Below are 16,755 nucleotides of genomic sequence, written 5' to 3' on the forward strand. Positions count from 1 at the left end.
GGAAGGCTTGATGATCTCGCCAATTTGTATAGGTGAACACAGACGCAAACCCTTGGACCTTAAGAACAATGAAAAATCAATCAGGTTCTTAAAAGAAGAATTTTAATTAAAGAAAAGGTAAAAGAATCACTTGTGTAAAATCAGGAGGGTAAATACCTTAAAGGGTAATCAGATTCAAAACATAGAGAATTCCTCTAGGAAAAACCTTAAGTTACAAAAAGACACAAAAACAGGAATATACATTCCATCCAGTACAGCTTATTTTAGCAGCCATTAAACAAAAGGAAATCTAACGCATTTTCTAGTTAATTACTTACTAACTTAACAGGAGTTGGAAGGCTGCATTCCTGATCTGTTCCTGGCAAAAGCAACAGACAGACAGACAACCCTTTGTTTCCGCCCCCTCCAGATTTGAAAGTATCTTGTCCCCTCATTGGTCATTTTGGGTCAGGTGCCAGCGAGGTTACCTTAGCTTCTTAACCCTTTACAGGTGAAAGGGTTTTGCCTCTGGCCAGGAGGGATTTTATAGCATTGTATACAGAAAGGTGGTTACCTTTCCCTTTATATTTATGACAACTTCTTTCATATTCTAGTTATTGAATGACTATCATTGGTATCTTTAATATTTTAATAATGATTCAATTGTTAAAATCATTGCAAACACCTACAAGCAGTCTCCACTAATGTCCTAGTTTAAAGACATAGTCTCACTGTAGCTTTCTGGGTGAAACTGTCAGCAATCTTAGTCCCTGATATTGTCTTGATGCAGGTTAAGGACAGCTACATTATTCCATTGTGTTTGTCCCATTGATGACTGGAGATAATTTTTAAGTCTTTTTTTAAGCTGGCAAACGAGTTCAGGATAATACTGGCACAGTGAGAAGGATTCTTATAAATTTTTAGTACTCTAGAAACACAGTGCTTCCAGCATACTGCAAATGACTCCAGGATCTCTTTCTTGATAGGTAACCCTTCCCACCCACTCCCAAGTATATCTTAGCCCGCTGAGAAAAAAACTCCTATGTAGTATGTCCAGCAAATAACTGCTCGAGAAATAGGGGTCTAAGTCCTGCAATTTTCGATGCAGGAGTAAAGAAATCTTAATACCTGATATACTTTTATCAGCAATGAATGCAGGAGGTGCTCCCATTAGCCCATGTTTCTAGTTTCTAAGGATTGATCATGGAAATTTGTCAAGCAATTGAGCAAAATCTATGAATCCTTGCAAACTGGCAGAGCCTGAGCCCCCTGAAACAAATCCAGATGTTGCCAATTCAGCAGAGTCTGTGTGGACACATGACATTTGCAATGTCAATGTCATCTCAACTCAGAAGAGCCTACATTTGGAAGGACAAGCTGTCTGCATAGGCAAGTGGCTGGCTAAGAGTCTGGCCCTGAACCGAGTAGTTCTCCATTCAACTGGCACACTCCTTTCAACCACAATTCATGCCGACAGCACAAGCTCTGTTAGTCTGGTGTTGCAATGTAATGGTCTTTATCATAAAGCATTTCAGCATGCTGCAGGCTGGGATTTTCAGGTTCCTACAGGAGTTTGGTACCCAATGCATTTTTTTTTTTTAGTCAATGGAAGGTAGGTACCCAACTTCTTTTGGTGCATTTGAAATAGCAACTATAAATATAATGTTGTGAGTTCACTAAACGTGGCTAGAATCTGAACCAAATCTTCTGTTTGTGTTTTCACCCCAGTCAATATTTTATAGAGCTAGGGAAATAATCTCAAGAGTTACAGCAATCAAGTTGTGTAACCTGCAAAAAAATTTTAAGCTACAGCTTCAAGGAATAGGAAACATGAAAAGGGTTTGATATTGTGGTTATCAATAATTTGTTTGGTTTGGGATACATGAATGTATCAAAACCTTAGCTGACAGTAGTTGTTTCAGATTCTAATGTTTTTGCCTCTAAGGCAGTAAGTGACCTAGTTCTTCCTGTATACTGTTTAGTTAGATTCATTAGAAAAGCTGTAATAAGTTGTTTATTGAAGTAAGTTTGCCTAATACCTTCATTAAACTTTTTTATGTATTTGTCAGGCCTTTTGCCTCATTGTGAATCTGAATTACTCCCAGAATAATTGACCTGCTATTTTCCCCTCTAATCAAGTTGGGCTTCTTATACCACATCAAGAAATGGAAAGTTGTCTGTACCAATTGGCTGTGGAGACAAAACGCCATATAGAAATACTAAAAAAGAATGTTGGTGAGACTTGATAAATTGCAAGACTACTAATTAAATGAAAAAATAAGTCTGTCTTGGTCACTTTTGTGCTGCATTTATTATTACAGAGACTATAATATCAAATGTGCATTATGCATGAGGAGTACATAAAAAGTACAGATGACTCATACATTTAAAGCTTTCCTCTCTTTGGACATTATGCGCCCATTGAATTCAAAGTGGCCTCTATTTGGTCTTTAATTTTGCAAGCACAATCAATTATAGGCACTAAAGGGAGATGTGAAAATCTCTCACTTGCACTTATTTGTAGATAGCTATTTTTATACATTTGGCTCATCTCTAGATGCTGTGTGTGGTGCAAGGGAAAAGTTAAACTCCTTGCCTACAGTGCTGCCCCTTGTGGTCAGAAAGATCTCTCCAAACAAGCTCACCACGCCATCTCTTTCACCTCATTCAGATCTCTCCTAATAAGTCCCCTCAGCCATGCAGCCTGCTAGAAGTATGTAGTGGATGAGGGGATGGAAGAGCTTAAAGCCCGGAACCTTCAGGATGTGTACATGCTTTTATTGTCATCTTATTACTGTCACCCTTGTGCATCCTCTGCCCCCATCTTCTTTCCCACTATACACACCCTTGTTTGTTTAGGATGCTAGCTAGTAATCTCATTAAATCTAGGGATGATCTTTTTATTTTGTGAGTTACCTAGCATGTTGTAGGTAATGAAAAGTAGTAACAAATTTTACAGTTTTTTGTGTTAAACTCGCTTAAGGTCAGAGAGGGATAAGGATAAAGGAAGATTTTTTTAAAGCCTCTTTCTAGCCTTGCAGAGGATGACCTTTATGCACTGACCATCTTGTGACGTTTAAGAGGCATGAAAAAGCTCTTTTGAGGGCACAAGCATTGACATCCAGAGCTACTGTGGTCTCACTCAAGGTTCATTCATCCTTATTCTACAACATTACTTTCCTATTTTGGTGTAGCAATCTAGCAGTGGCAGTGCTTATTGGTGTGTTGTGTATAGCTAGTAAATATGATTATTTGGGCCCCATTGTGCCTCTCCCACCCCTTCATGGTATGTTATATAAAGAGCAAAAGTCACAACAATCAGGGAAGAGGGATGGGATCCTAATGCAAGAATGTGATAAATACTGAGTGACTGCAGAGGGAGTTGGGAGGAAACCAATTTATGCTCAATGCCTGATTAAGTGCTCTGCCTTTCTCCAGTGAATCTTCTTATCAAGTGATTATACCCATCTCACAGCATGGAATTAAGGGTAGGGGATGTGAGGGAACTATTCCCAAACTGTTCCATTGGACCAGCCAGGAGTTCCCCTCTCATGGGGGAGCTCTCTGCTGGCCATTTGCAGTCCCTCTATACCTCCTAAGTGGCACAGAGGGGCCAGATCTCAATAGACAATCTTGCCTTTCATGTTCGCGTCTGCCTTAGTGAATCAGCTCTCACCAGCATAGGCTTGTTCCGCAGCACAGAGTAAAGGAATTGCTTCTGCAGATCTTGTTCATGCTGATGCTCATTGTGCTGCAATTTGATGCATTAAAATCTACACTGTCACAATCACAGCTGCTGCTATTATTTCACAGCACCTCTCAGACAACCGGTCAAGGGGCATGCTTTAAATCTATGCATGCTAAAATGATAAAAGCTTTATAGCACACATACCAAGACAGACTTATTGGTGCAGAAGAACACTTTAATATTACCAGCTGATCGATGGCTCCGGAATGATAATGGATAATAAAAACTAGATACGGCTTTGCAAGGAAATCCTGCTGTGCCTCGTTGCCCAGAGATGGTGTTTGAGTGAGGCAGGGGAATGGCAGCATAAAAAGTGGGATTTTTCCCTTGCATAGTGATTATATTCGCTCAGGGGAAAGCGGCAGAAAAGTTCTGATGTGTAAATGCCTGATGGTAATGATTGCCCAGTCCCCCACAGGTCCTTATGACCTGGGCTGATCTTCCATGCTCTGTGTGAGTCAGTAGTACAAGAGAGAGATGACAAGGGGGCAACATTAGCTGGTGCTTTGGAGTTTGGAATGTTAAGTATGAGAAAAGTCTGAACTCTTGCCACCACACCTCTGAACCAGCATCTCCCTCCCCATTCCGCCCACCCCAGTGTTTTACATCCCTTGTAATGTTTCCCAGGCTTTCATCTTTTTTCACAAACCCAAATGCTCAGACAAAATGAGAGGTGCCAAAGTATCAATTTTGCCTACTTGAGATGAGTTCTGTTCCCCCACTTTTCCATTTAAATTATACCTGGTTTCATAGCTCAGGCAGAATAGAACCCTGAGGTATCTTGTCAGTTATGAAAACTGACTTGCAAATTTTTTTTCTGATAGTTAAAAATATTTAAAAGATGTTTGACCCATTCTAGATGACCATCTCAAATCGCTTTGTGTGCACCAGTGAATTAAGTTTTCACAATATCTATGATATAAATATTATTGTTCCTGTATTCTGATATGAAACTGACAAGTGACTTGTCCAAAGAAACAGTCTTTGGTAGAGCTAGAAAAAGAACGTAAAACTCCAGACTCTCAGTCCAGTGCTCTAACCACAAGCAACTTTCCTCATTGTAAAACATTTGCTTGTACAAATGAACAAGTGAATAATAATAAGCAAGTTTCCATCTAATAAACTCTTAGTAAACTTAGTACAATGGGATGTATATAATGGATTTTCCATCTTCTGCACGGGTTTGGATAAAATAAGAAATAACTTGAATTTCCTTTAGCTAACAAACTGATTTGAACCAAACCCTTTACATATTTGAAATAGTTTATTTACTTTGGCTATGCCTATTTCAAGGGAATGCATGGCTTGTGACACTGATAATATAATTGTACAATAATCAGGTAGACTTTCCACCTTGTTCTGAATGGAACGTACACACTCCTCATTTGTCCAGACATTATCTTTCCTGGGGTTCTGCCTCATTGGTGACAACTGAGATAACAACTAAATACAGGCCTTAAGTTTTTTCGCTGGCGTGTGAAAAAGGCCTGTGAATTGGGTCCAGAGTCTAAATAGAACTAGGGGTGGAACGGAGTGCTCTTGAAAATCTCGTCCTTATTTAGGTGCCCAAAGTGAAGCTGAGCTTTTTTTTTTTTTTTTTTTTTTTTTTAAATCTGGCCCTTAATGACCAAATGGATTATCGGTATTGCTCATGACTTGTGATCCATGTGAATTTTTCATTCCTAGTAGCCCTGATGATTTTTAGTTTGCATTGGTGCTGTAGCCATGATGGCCCCTGGATATTAGAGAGACAAGGTGGGTGACATGATATCTTTTATTGGACCAACCTCTGTTGATGGAAGGGACAAGCTTTGCAGAGTTCTTCAGGTCTGCTGACTTTTAATCAGGATCTGAAAAGCTCTCTCAGCTTGGGTTATTACTGCAGAGACCAGTCCCCAAGTCCTTCTCTCTGTAGTTGTCTTTTTAAAAAAGAAATATCAGACCCTTCAGTTCTACTTAGCAGACTGTGCCTTGACTTATTTTCAGGGGTTTCACAGTTAGAATGCCAAGTCACATGATCCTTTTACTGTGTTCAATACAGTTTGCCGAGAATCCGCTTTTACAGTAAGTGACTGTTCTTCCTAGTTTTGAATTGTAACATTCACATCCCCAAAGTGCTTGTCCACAGAAATATTTTTCAAGCAAGCTTTCTCTCCTCCTCTAGTTAGAAATGAAGCATTTGTTTTTAACTCCACAGATTGGCAGAAAAAAATTTCCTTCCCTTGCCGCAAAATCCTTGCCGCATTTCCAATAGGGAGAAGTGTCTGCAGACACCTCACATTTTACAGCTCTCCAACACCGGGTAGATTCTGTTTTCACCAATGCAGATGCTGAGTTTCAAAACTGAATAAAATCTGGCTTAGTGGATTCTTGTTTTTTAATACAGAACAAATAGCATGTTAGTGTTCACTGGGACAAGAAGTACCAAGATTATCGTAAATCTAGCTGCTATTTGCAGGTGTACATAAGCATACAGTCAAGCACTTTAAGCATAAAAGAAATTTTCAAATTTAACTAGAGGAAAAAAATTAAAGGGTTTACCTGTCTGGTAAATGGTAGCCGAACTTGTTCTGTTTAGCCACAGGCATCTTGTGAGACCTGGTGCAAGTTGCTTAGCCTCTGTCCCTCAGTTCCCCATCTGTAAAATGTTGAGAACACTGATGATAGCAGTGGCAGGAGAAGTTTGGGAGGAGAAAGCAAGTTCAGGAGCAGGAGCAGCAGCTTCCAGAAGATGGGCAGATCCTTATAGTCTCCCAAGTGACATTTAAAAAGAGCACAGGTGGCAGAGAGAGGTGTCCTGGAGCAGCAGCAGAGCTGGATGTTTCCCGTGGATCAAAGGAGGCAGACGGGCTGTGGTATAGAACACTGACACAGCGCTATTTTCGTAAGTGCCCATATTTGAAGTACCAGTAGCATGAGATCAGCCTATTTCCAGCTGTATAGAAACCATTAAGCAATGAGTGAAGAAGTTCAGATAGGTTTGGATAAGGCTTCTGTAGCCTACTCCTGAACACTTGCTTACTGCTAATGATGACAAGCCTTTGACTTAGTCTTGGATCATTTGAACCAAATTCTGCAACTCTACCACTTCAAAGCAGGGACATCGTTTCAGAAAAATTCTGGGTGGGGTGGTGGAGGTACAATAGTGTGTTGTCGTATAGAACATTATATCCTGCAAAACCTGGGAAGAGGAGTGACAAAAAGTGAAAGACATAGTGGAACATATATATTACACTCCTATATGCCTCAGAGCAGTGCTTCACAATGACTCTATCCACAGAACTGTAGAGGATTGTGTCTGAGGTTGGGATGGGGCAAAATATTGGCCAAGATTTTCAGAAGTGATGAGTGATTTTTGGGTGCCTCAATTTTGGATGCCCAACCTGAAACTCCTTAGGGGGAAATGGGATGCTCAGAAATTTCTCACAGCTAGGCCCTTTAGGAAGGTTCAAGATGAATACCCAAAATCACTGCTTACCTTTTGAAAATCTTGGCTAGATTAACTGAGTGTGCAGAGCTACTGGCCTAAACCCCAAAATGGTGATGGAGGCACAGCAAAAGTGGATTCTATCAGAATATAGTAGTGGCTGCTTTGGTAATCTGCATTATAGGATGATTCTGTCCCTGGCCCCTAATGGTATTCACTGTGCAAGGCTCACTTATTCTGGATCTGCACGGGGGTCCAGAATTTGGGCCAGTCTGAGGTCATTGACCTGAATAGTTTCTGTAGGATTGGATCCCACCTGTTTTGGTAAATTGGGGGTTTCTGTCTATATTCATGGAAGCTTTATTTTCTTTTTTTCAAGACTTCCTGAGTTCAATATCAATGCATGTTCATAGATGGCTTGAGGATGCTGATGAAACAAGGTTTGATGCTATGCGCTTCAGCATGTTTATTGTTTGTTTAACAAGCTCAGCTTGGCACTGTGTAATTTTTCCCATAAATTTCCCTTCATTAGCTCTTATCACTGTAGGCTGATGTAATCTGACTTGCTAACATCTTTTTAACAAGAGCATGTGTGTTTTTATTTTCCTCTAGCAAATTGAGATTAAGTCACAACACCAGCAGAGAATCTGCAGCAATTGCATTTACTTAGCTTATTACATATTTGAGTAGGATCACCCCTCTGAGAGAACCACGTGCAGTTGTATGCTTCAGTCAATAAACTCTTATTACCTCAGAGAGAAACGTGTGTCAATAATACCTGTGGAGGTTATTAAAAAAATACAGAACGTCAGTGTATTAATGTGCTAGAATTTATACAATTTGTTGCATCATTTAGAGGAACTCTGGAGATGTAAACATGATTATGCATCTTCTATCCAGCATATACAATTATTGATCCACGTTATTTTTCAGCATTAATTTGCTAATAGCATTTGAATACTGAAGAAAAAAGTTGGTTGACATTCATAACACTTACTTTAGATGGGGAAAATTTCCTCTTTCATATGAATGTTTATAATGGTGTCAATTTTTCATTTACTTTTTAAGCTAAGTAAAAGCCTTGTTTCAGTATTATAAATGCTGTAGGTTTATCCTATCTCAGAGATTTCATTTTTGAATTGGAAATATATTTTTCTATCAAAATGTTTTGACACTTGTAAAGTGATTTATTTCAATGAGCAATAACAGGAGGTGATGGCTTAGGGGCCTGAACATCAACTTTGAAATATCAAGGTGCCTTGGAATTTCAGCTTTAAATCTCAGAGAGGCTGCCTGAACTCTGTGTCTCTTGGATGCTAAATGAAGTTCTCTGAAGTTTACTGTGTGTGGATCTTTTGGATGAGACCTTCCTACCCAAAATGTCTTTCACCCTGTGTGGCCATGAAAGATCCTATGTCACAATTTGGAAGTTTGTTTGCCCCAGTATTTATAATTGATGACAGTTGTTTGCTAAGAGGCAAATTTTTTTAAAGTGTTTTTTTGAGTTTTCATTGATTTTTAAAATCCTGTGGTACAGAATGGTGAAACAAGCTAGTGGTGTGCAGTGACAGCTCAGCTGTTCTGGACTCGAAATGGCTATACAGCTGTTCTAATATTTCAATAATGCTTGTGATAATGAATGCAATACTTAAGTCTTTCATTGATACAGTATAAATGTTACATTAAATGTTTAAATTTAGAAGATAATGCTGGCTTAAAAATATTTTGTTTTGGCTTATAGTTACAATGTAACAGGCTGGACTCAGACATGTCATAAAATGAGTAACTCTGTTGCATGCACATGAGTTCAGTAACCTTTTAAATATCCTTTTTCCCAATCCTTGAATAAGTCAGCTAAGTGTATAAATTATAACTGGCTCCATTTTCTGTATTGATTCCTCAGGCATACATATTTGTATTTACTGGGTCAAATTCTGTTCTCACTTAAAGGGTGTCACGCCCAAAGAAGTGAAAGACAAGTTCTAGCCATGTAACTGAGAACAAAACTTTCCCCTGTATCGTTTAAAATACAATTATTTTAATTTAAAAGTATTTTCATTTATATGTTTAATAGAAAAAAATAGATCAAATTATGAGCTTAGTTTCTTAGGGCTACTTTGTCTCTCCTGCAGAAAAACCCATGGAGATGGCCAGGAAGAGGAAGCTGTAAATTTCATCTAGTTGAGTCTCCCCCAGATTATGTCCAGGGAGGTGAGAAGGGCCAGGTCTTTCCCTCCATTTGGGCTGAGCATGTTCTGCAAGATGCCCTTCTGATTTCCTGGCTGCATGACTTCAATGGACTTCTCCACCTGCTACAGTGTTGCTTCTTCTGGAACCTGTACCCACTTTATAGGGGTTTCACAGCATGCAGGGCTCCAAACACAAACTAACACAGCCTGAGATGTTTGTTTTTTCCCCTGAGAGATTCTCTGCTTGTGTTTGTATCTTGATCCCCTTGCCCTGCTCCTAGATTTCAGTAAGGCATTTGATAGCGTGCCACATGGAGAATTATTAGTTAAATTGGAGAAGATGGGGATCAATATGAACATCAAAAGGTGGATAAGGAATTGGTTAAAGGGGAGACTGCAATGGGCCCTACTGAAAGGTGAACTGTCAGGCTGGAGGGAGGTTACCAGTGGAGTTCCTCAGGGATCGGTTTTGGGACCAATCTTATTTAATCTTTTTATTACTGACCTTGGCACAAAAAGTGGGAGTGTGCTAATAAAGTTTGCACATGATACAAAGCTGGGAGGTATTGCCAATTCGGAGAAGGATCGGGATATTATACAGGAGGATCTGGATGACCTTGTAAACTGGAGTAATAGTAATAGGATGAAATTTAATAGTGAGAAGTGTAAGGTTATGCATTTAGGGATTAATAACAAGAATTTTAGTTATAAGTTGGACGCATCAATTAGAAGTAACGGAAGAGGAGAAGGACCTTGGAGTATTGGTTGATCATAGGATGACTATGAGCTGCCAATGTGATATGGCTGTGAAAAAAGCTAATGCGGTTTTGGGATGCATCAGGAGAGGCATTTCCAGTAGGGATAAGGAGGTTTTAGTACCATTATACAAGGCACTGGTGAGACCTCAACTAGAATACTGTGTGCAGTTCTGGTCTCCCATGTTCAAAAAGGATGAGTTCAGACTGGAGCAGGTACAGAGAAGGGCTACTAGGATGATCCGAGGAATGGAAAACTTGTCTTATGAAAGGAGACTTAAGGAGCTTGGCTTGTTTAGCCTAACTAAAAGAAGGTTGAGGGGAGATATGATTGCTCTCTCTAAATATATCAGAGGGATAAATATAGGAGAGGGAGAGGAATTATTTAAGCTCAGCACCAATGTGGACACAAGAACAAATGGGTATAAACTGGCCACCAGGAAGTTTAGACTTGAAATTAGACGAAGGTTTCTAACCATCAGAGGAGTGAAGTTTTGGAATAGCCTTCCAAGGGAAGCAGTGGGGGCAAAAGATCTGTCTGGTTTTAAGATTCTACTTGATAAGTTTATGGAGGAGATGGTATGATGGGATAATGGGATTTTGGTAAGTAACTGATCTTTAACTATTCAGGGTAAATAGGCCTAATCCCCCGAGATGGGATATTAGATGGATGGGATCTGAGTTACCCAGGAAAGAATTTTCTGTAGTATCTGGCTGGTGAATCTTGCCCATATGCTCAGGGTTTAGCTGATTGCCATATTTGGGGTTGGGAAGGAATTTTCCTCCAGGGCAGATTGGAGAGGCCCTGGAGGTTTTTCGCCTTCCTCTGTAGCATGGGGCAAGGTTGACTTGAGGGAGGCTTCTCTGCTCCTTGAAGTCTTTGAACCATGATTTAAGGACTTCAATAGCTCAGACATGGGTGAGGTTTTTCATAGGAGTGGGTGGGTGAGATTCTGTGGCTTGCGCTGTGCAGGAGGTCAGACTAGATGATCAGAATGGTCCCTTCTGACCTTAGTATCTATGAATCTATGCTCCCTCCCTGCAAACCAGATCCCTTTACTGTCGGGACAGCTCAATATAAATTGGGAAGGAAGGAAAATAGCGCAGCAGGGATACAAGATCACTCCCTCCATGGAGAAAGAGATAGAAGGGCCCTGAGGGGGGTGAGATGACTTCATTGTCCCATAAGCCCTATTCACCCTCGCCTATATAAAGCCCAATAACATACGCCTCATGTGGATTAAGTGAATTTTGTGCAATGTGCAGGCCTGGCAGTGGAAAGGATTTTTCCAAACCCATGCTCGGTGGTCACTAATTAGCTAGACTCATTGCTGGGCCTAGATTTAAGAATGTAGAGCTGGTTTTAAAGTGGCTTGTTCATTGTTCCCACTGCCAAACACCCTCTCCACCTATTATCCCAACTGAGGCTAAAATTTATGTTCATGCTGGGAAACCAGAAGATGAGCCATAAGATTGTTTCATGATGGATTACCCCAGACAATGTATTTTTCAAAATGTTTTATGTTGTACACAGGCTAAAGAGCCATCAAGTGCTGGGCCCTGCAAGTCATGTTTACTGTCACCAAGAGGTTAGAATCCCAAATAACAAAGTAGGGAATTCAGCCTTCGAGGCCTGTGTCATACTTGCTTTTTCTGCTCCAATATGATACCTAAGTTCAAGCCATTTCTTCTCTTGGGGGCTGTGACATTACACTCCATATGTTTTATGGAAATATGCTAATGGTGTGAATATGATGCAACTGGAATATGCTTCAGGCAAAAGGTCTCTTGTAAGGTACCATTACAGAGCTTATAATCTACTGAGTGTGTTCATCCTATTTGTATGAATGTATCATTCTTGTATCTGAAGCTAGAGATATGAAGTATTACTCTGAAGTCCTATTGTAACTATGCAAAGTGTCGGCCATTAGTGGTGGCTTGGAATCTTGATGGTTCCCAGTAACTAGGACAATTGGCAGTAAATGGATCTGTTTACTTGTAAGCCTTCCTGTACAGTGGGTGCCAGCCAGTGAGTAATGAAGTCTCACAGGACATGTGAACATGTCTCGTGATACTGGAATCCATCTTAAACTTGGTGCTTTTCCATTCAGAAGGAAGGGTGGGAACCCAGAGAGAAACAAAGGATCCCTGCCTTGTGCCAAAGATATAAAAGGGGGTGGAACAGAACAAAGGGGGCTGCAGTCATGAGAAAACCCCTAGTTATCACCTGAGCTGGAACTAACAAGAACTGTAGCAGGAGAAAGGATTGGGCCCAGACTAAGGAGGAGTCTAGTCTGTGAAAGCAGCTTATTGGAACATCTCTGAGGGTAAGATTTACCTGTATTCAGTTTCTTAAATGTACTAGGCTTAGACTTGCATGTTTTGGTTTTTATTTTGCTTGGTAACTTTGTTCTGTCTGTTATTACTTAAAACCACTTAAATCCTACTTTTATACTCAGTAAAATTACTTTTGTTTATTATCAAACCCAGAGTAAGTAATTAATACCTGGGGGAGAAAACAGAGGGAGATCAGTTCAGCTATCAGTGTTATAGAGGGTGGAAAATTTATGAGTTTACCCTGTATAAGCTTTATACAGAGTAAAACGGATTTATTTGGGGTTTGGATCCCATTGGGAGCTGGGTGTCTGGGTGCTGGAGAGAGGTGACCGGCTGAGCAGTTTTTGGTTAAAGTCTGCAGCTCTGGGGGCGTGGACCAGACCTGGGTCCGTGTTGCAGCAGACTAGCATATCTGGCTGAACAAGGCAGGGTTCTGGAGTTCTAAGCTGAAAGGGAAAATGGGCTTAGAGGTAATTCCAGCATGTCAGGTGACAGTCCCAAGGGGATCTCGTCACGGGGGCCTTAATGGTTTTTTCACTATTATAATTCTAATATTTATTTTTCTTGGTACTGCAGTACTCTTGCTCTTTGATTTGCAGAATATTATTATAAGGCTTTGTTTTGAGGCCAGTAATGATGATCTGAAATAAACCAAAGGTCTTAAATCATTCAGGGTACTAGAATAATCATTTTTCCATAGAAACAGCCTTGTTTTTCCTGAGGTGTTTTTTTTTGTGCTTTACTAATGTTTTATGGGTTAAAATGTTGTTCCATCTTCCAGTGATTTCAGTTTATGATGATTGTGATATCTAAGAATTTATAACAGTAAAATACAGTGTCTGGTATCTTGATGTATCCCCAGCTATGTGATAAAATACTGTCCCGGGGATCTTTGGCTTATTAACGATGCACACACACTTGAAACTAGACCCATGCTATTTCAGTCTGTCACAATGCTTTTGGGAGAGACTTATCAGGAAACTCTCAGTAAATCCTCAGTAAATCATTAATAACTAAAAAGAACATTGTGCGTTATGCAGTATTCAAAGCCACATGAATTCTGTAACATAAACAAAGGGAAGAAACAGGTTTCCGAGTAGCAGCCGTGTTGGTCTGTATTCGCAAAAAGAAAAGGAGTACTTGTGGCACCTTAGAAACTAACAAATTTATTTGAGCATAAGCTTTTGTGAGCTACAGCTCGCTTCATCGGACGCCGATGAAGTGAGCTGTAGCTCACGAAAGCTTATGCTCAAATAAATTTGATAGTCTCTAAAGGGAAGAAAATCGGCTTAAAAATCCATCATGAACATGACTTCTGTATGGGACCACCTTTCAACTGAAGCTCTCAAAGCTCTTTCAGATTTAGTGGATCATTTTGTAGTGCTGCCAGCTAATGGTACTCTTTGTACAGATGCTGAATGCTGTATAAATGTACAATAAACACCCAACCTTTATTTAGAGGTAAAATTGCACATCTTATTACTGTGATTTACCGTTATTAATCTTTTCATTAGCCTTAGGTCATGATCCATCTCCCACTGGAAGGTGGATGGGGCCATTATATCCCCAGTATAATGGAAGGTGGATGGGGCCATTATATCCCCAGTACATCAGGGCAATTAAGCACAGGCTTCAATTCCATTGAGGTCTTAAGCATACAGGTAAATGTTTTTGTTTTTGTTTGCTGAATTGGGTCCTTAATCTGCTTTCTAAATCTGAAAGGTATTTTGGGGAAATAGCTGTAATATTTTAGATAATATTTATGTACTTTTTCCTTGGACTAATTTCTGTGGAAGGGAAGGGTCAAGGAAATAGGAAGGGGGTCCCTCTTTTATTCTGTACAGTAACTTCTTTTGAGGTGACAGTGGAATTAGTCTCTGAACATATGCATAACTCTCTTTGAGTTACCGAGGGTAATGAATCTGTCCCTTTATAAATGACAACAGAATTAAGAAAATCTACAACTGCTGAAGAATCTGGGGAAAATACTCTTTCCCCTTGAAAAATAAAGCAGTATTTTCCCCAGCTTAATATAAAGTTATGGCAGAGGAATAAAGATGAAAGGTACATTTTGTTGAATAGGGTTGTTTTTTTGTACATATCAGTGTATTATTCTTCTCCAAGAAGTTATTACAGTTGAGACTAGTTGCCCTAGAGATGAGTTATCTGTTCATAAAAGTGAATACACCCTAGGGAATTTAATAATAAAAATAATACATCACGCACATATAGCTTGGGGCCATCTAAGCACTCACCCACCCGACCGCTCGCCTGCCCACTCACTCAGTATAAATCTAGCAGTGAATTTACAACATCTTCCTGCATTTTTGACACTAGTAGTTCTGATTATTAGCAAAGGATGGTTCTGTGCTAACAAATAAAACAATTTATTCATTGCCAGTCTTTAGTAACTATCAGTGTAGTATCATAAATAGCTATATCTAGGAAAGCTGACTTTCAAAAACAACAAATATTCCCCATTTGCCAATACAGCGGTTAAACCCTTGCATAGTAGGCATTTCTTCCCACAACAGCCCATGATGGATTGCAGTGCCACAAGCTGTTGTTTTTCACTGCAACAATAACAACTGCAGTATGATTATACCCAGGGTGAGATCTCAAGATGGGAAGGAAATTAACTCATGTCATTACTAGCAATCTAGGCCTTTTTTCGGTAATTGTATATCCTGCTATGCTAAAGATTTGTGCTGAAGCTTATTGACAGGTAATACTTAATTTTCAAAGTCTGAGAAGGAAGATCACACCAGTCTGATTGCTGTTTTTTTCCCTCCTGTTCATATGCATAGCTTGCTTGGGCTGTGCAACCTTGAATCAACAAGGTTGTTTTGTTATAGGAATGCCAGTTTTAACCCTCTTTTCACACTGCCACATCCTGGTGGCCAAGAGGAAGAATTCCTACAACTAGAGTTGGCTGAAAATTTTCCAACAGAACAATTTTCAATCATGAAAAAGCTGATTCTTCAGGATCTTAATGTTCTGTGAGAGTGTCAATTCTGTCAAAAGTTTTGATGAACCCAGGCAGGCTGGGTCAACTTGCTTGGTTTCCTACTAGCCCACCAGCCAGCTGTTGGGTGGCAGGCTGGCTAGCAGGTAACCGGTAGGCTGCCTGGCTTGCCAGTTTACCAACTACTCTGCTAGTGAGGAGGTATGCTCACTAGGTACTTTGCTGGTGAGTGGATAGGTGGGCAGGCCAGCAAAAGGGATTGTTTCGTTTTTGAACTATGTAGAACAAAATGCTGGCAATCCAGAATTTCCCGTAAAAAAGCAATTTCCTCTTCCATAGAACTCTACCCATGACATATCTCATGATTTGGTTCAAACGCTTTAAACCACTTTGTTGCCAGTGTGTGTAAGTGTGTATACACACACACACACACACACACACACACACACCCCCCTACCTGTGTACAAGTACACGTGTACATACATGCAGCACATAAAAGAGCTTATACAATACAGTGGAGACATCTGTCCCCTCTGTTGCATCTTCTTCACCCCAATAATCCATTTAACAACCTTAGGGTATGCCCACATCTGAGCTAAGAGATGTGATTCTCAGCTTGCATAGATGTACCTGGTTAGCTCAAGCACAGCTTTGCCCAATAAGAAACAGCAATATAGTGGGGCTAGCATGGGCGACCACTCGGGCTATATGCCCAAATGCATACCCAAGGAGTCCAGGTGGGTACATATTTGAGCAGCTAGTCTTAGCTGCCACCTGTGCTACCCCAGTTACATTGCTATTGGTAATGCTCTAGCTCAAGCAGAGGTAGCATAGGTATGTATGTGTGAGCTGGGAATTGCACCTCCTAGCTCAAATGTAGGCATATCCCTAGTGGTAGACAGGGATGTTGTCCCTCTGTTGGTAAGTTTTTTTTTCTGTTGCATATCTTTCTTTAAAATCCTATCTATATTTAATGACACACTCAGGTATTCAATACATTTTTCCACGTAGCTCTACTAATGTGCCTACAGTTGATATTTTGTTGCTTTGGTTCACCTGATCAGAACGTGCTAATCATGACAAACAATGTCATGTGTTTTCAGAGGCATACATTCTGTATGTTCATCACAAATCACTGAAACTTTCAGATTCATTTTTGTGACTTAAGCCAAATTGAAACTGAAGTATCCAGAGAACTATTAATCCTTCCCTAAGCCCCTAGCCACTTCAACTATACTTTTCTAATCATGGATACCCTTTCTGACCTGCAACCTGCATAAAAATGATTTCCCCTTTTGTAACCCAGTAGCTTAGTTTTCTTTCTAGTCAGGTTTGTTTTACCTTTAAATCTTAAC

Source organism: Dermochelys coriacea, chromosome 10 (assembly GCF_009764565.3).
Source record: "Dermochelys coriacea isolate rDerCor1 chromosome 10, rDerCor1.pri.v4, whole genome shotgun sequence".
NCBI classification, from domain to species: Eukaryota; Metazoa; Chordata; order Testudines; family Dermochelyidae; genus Dermochelys; species Dermochelys coriacea.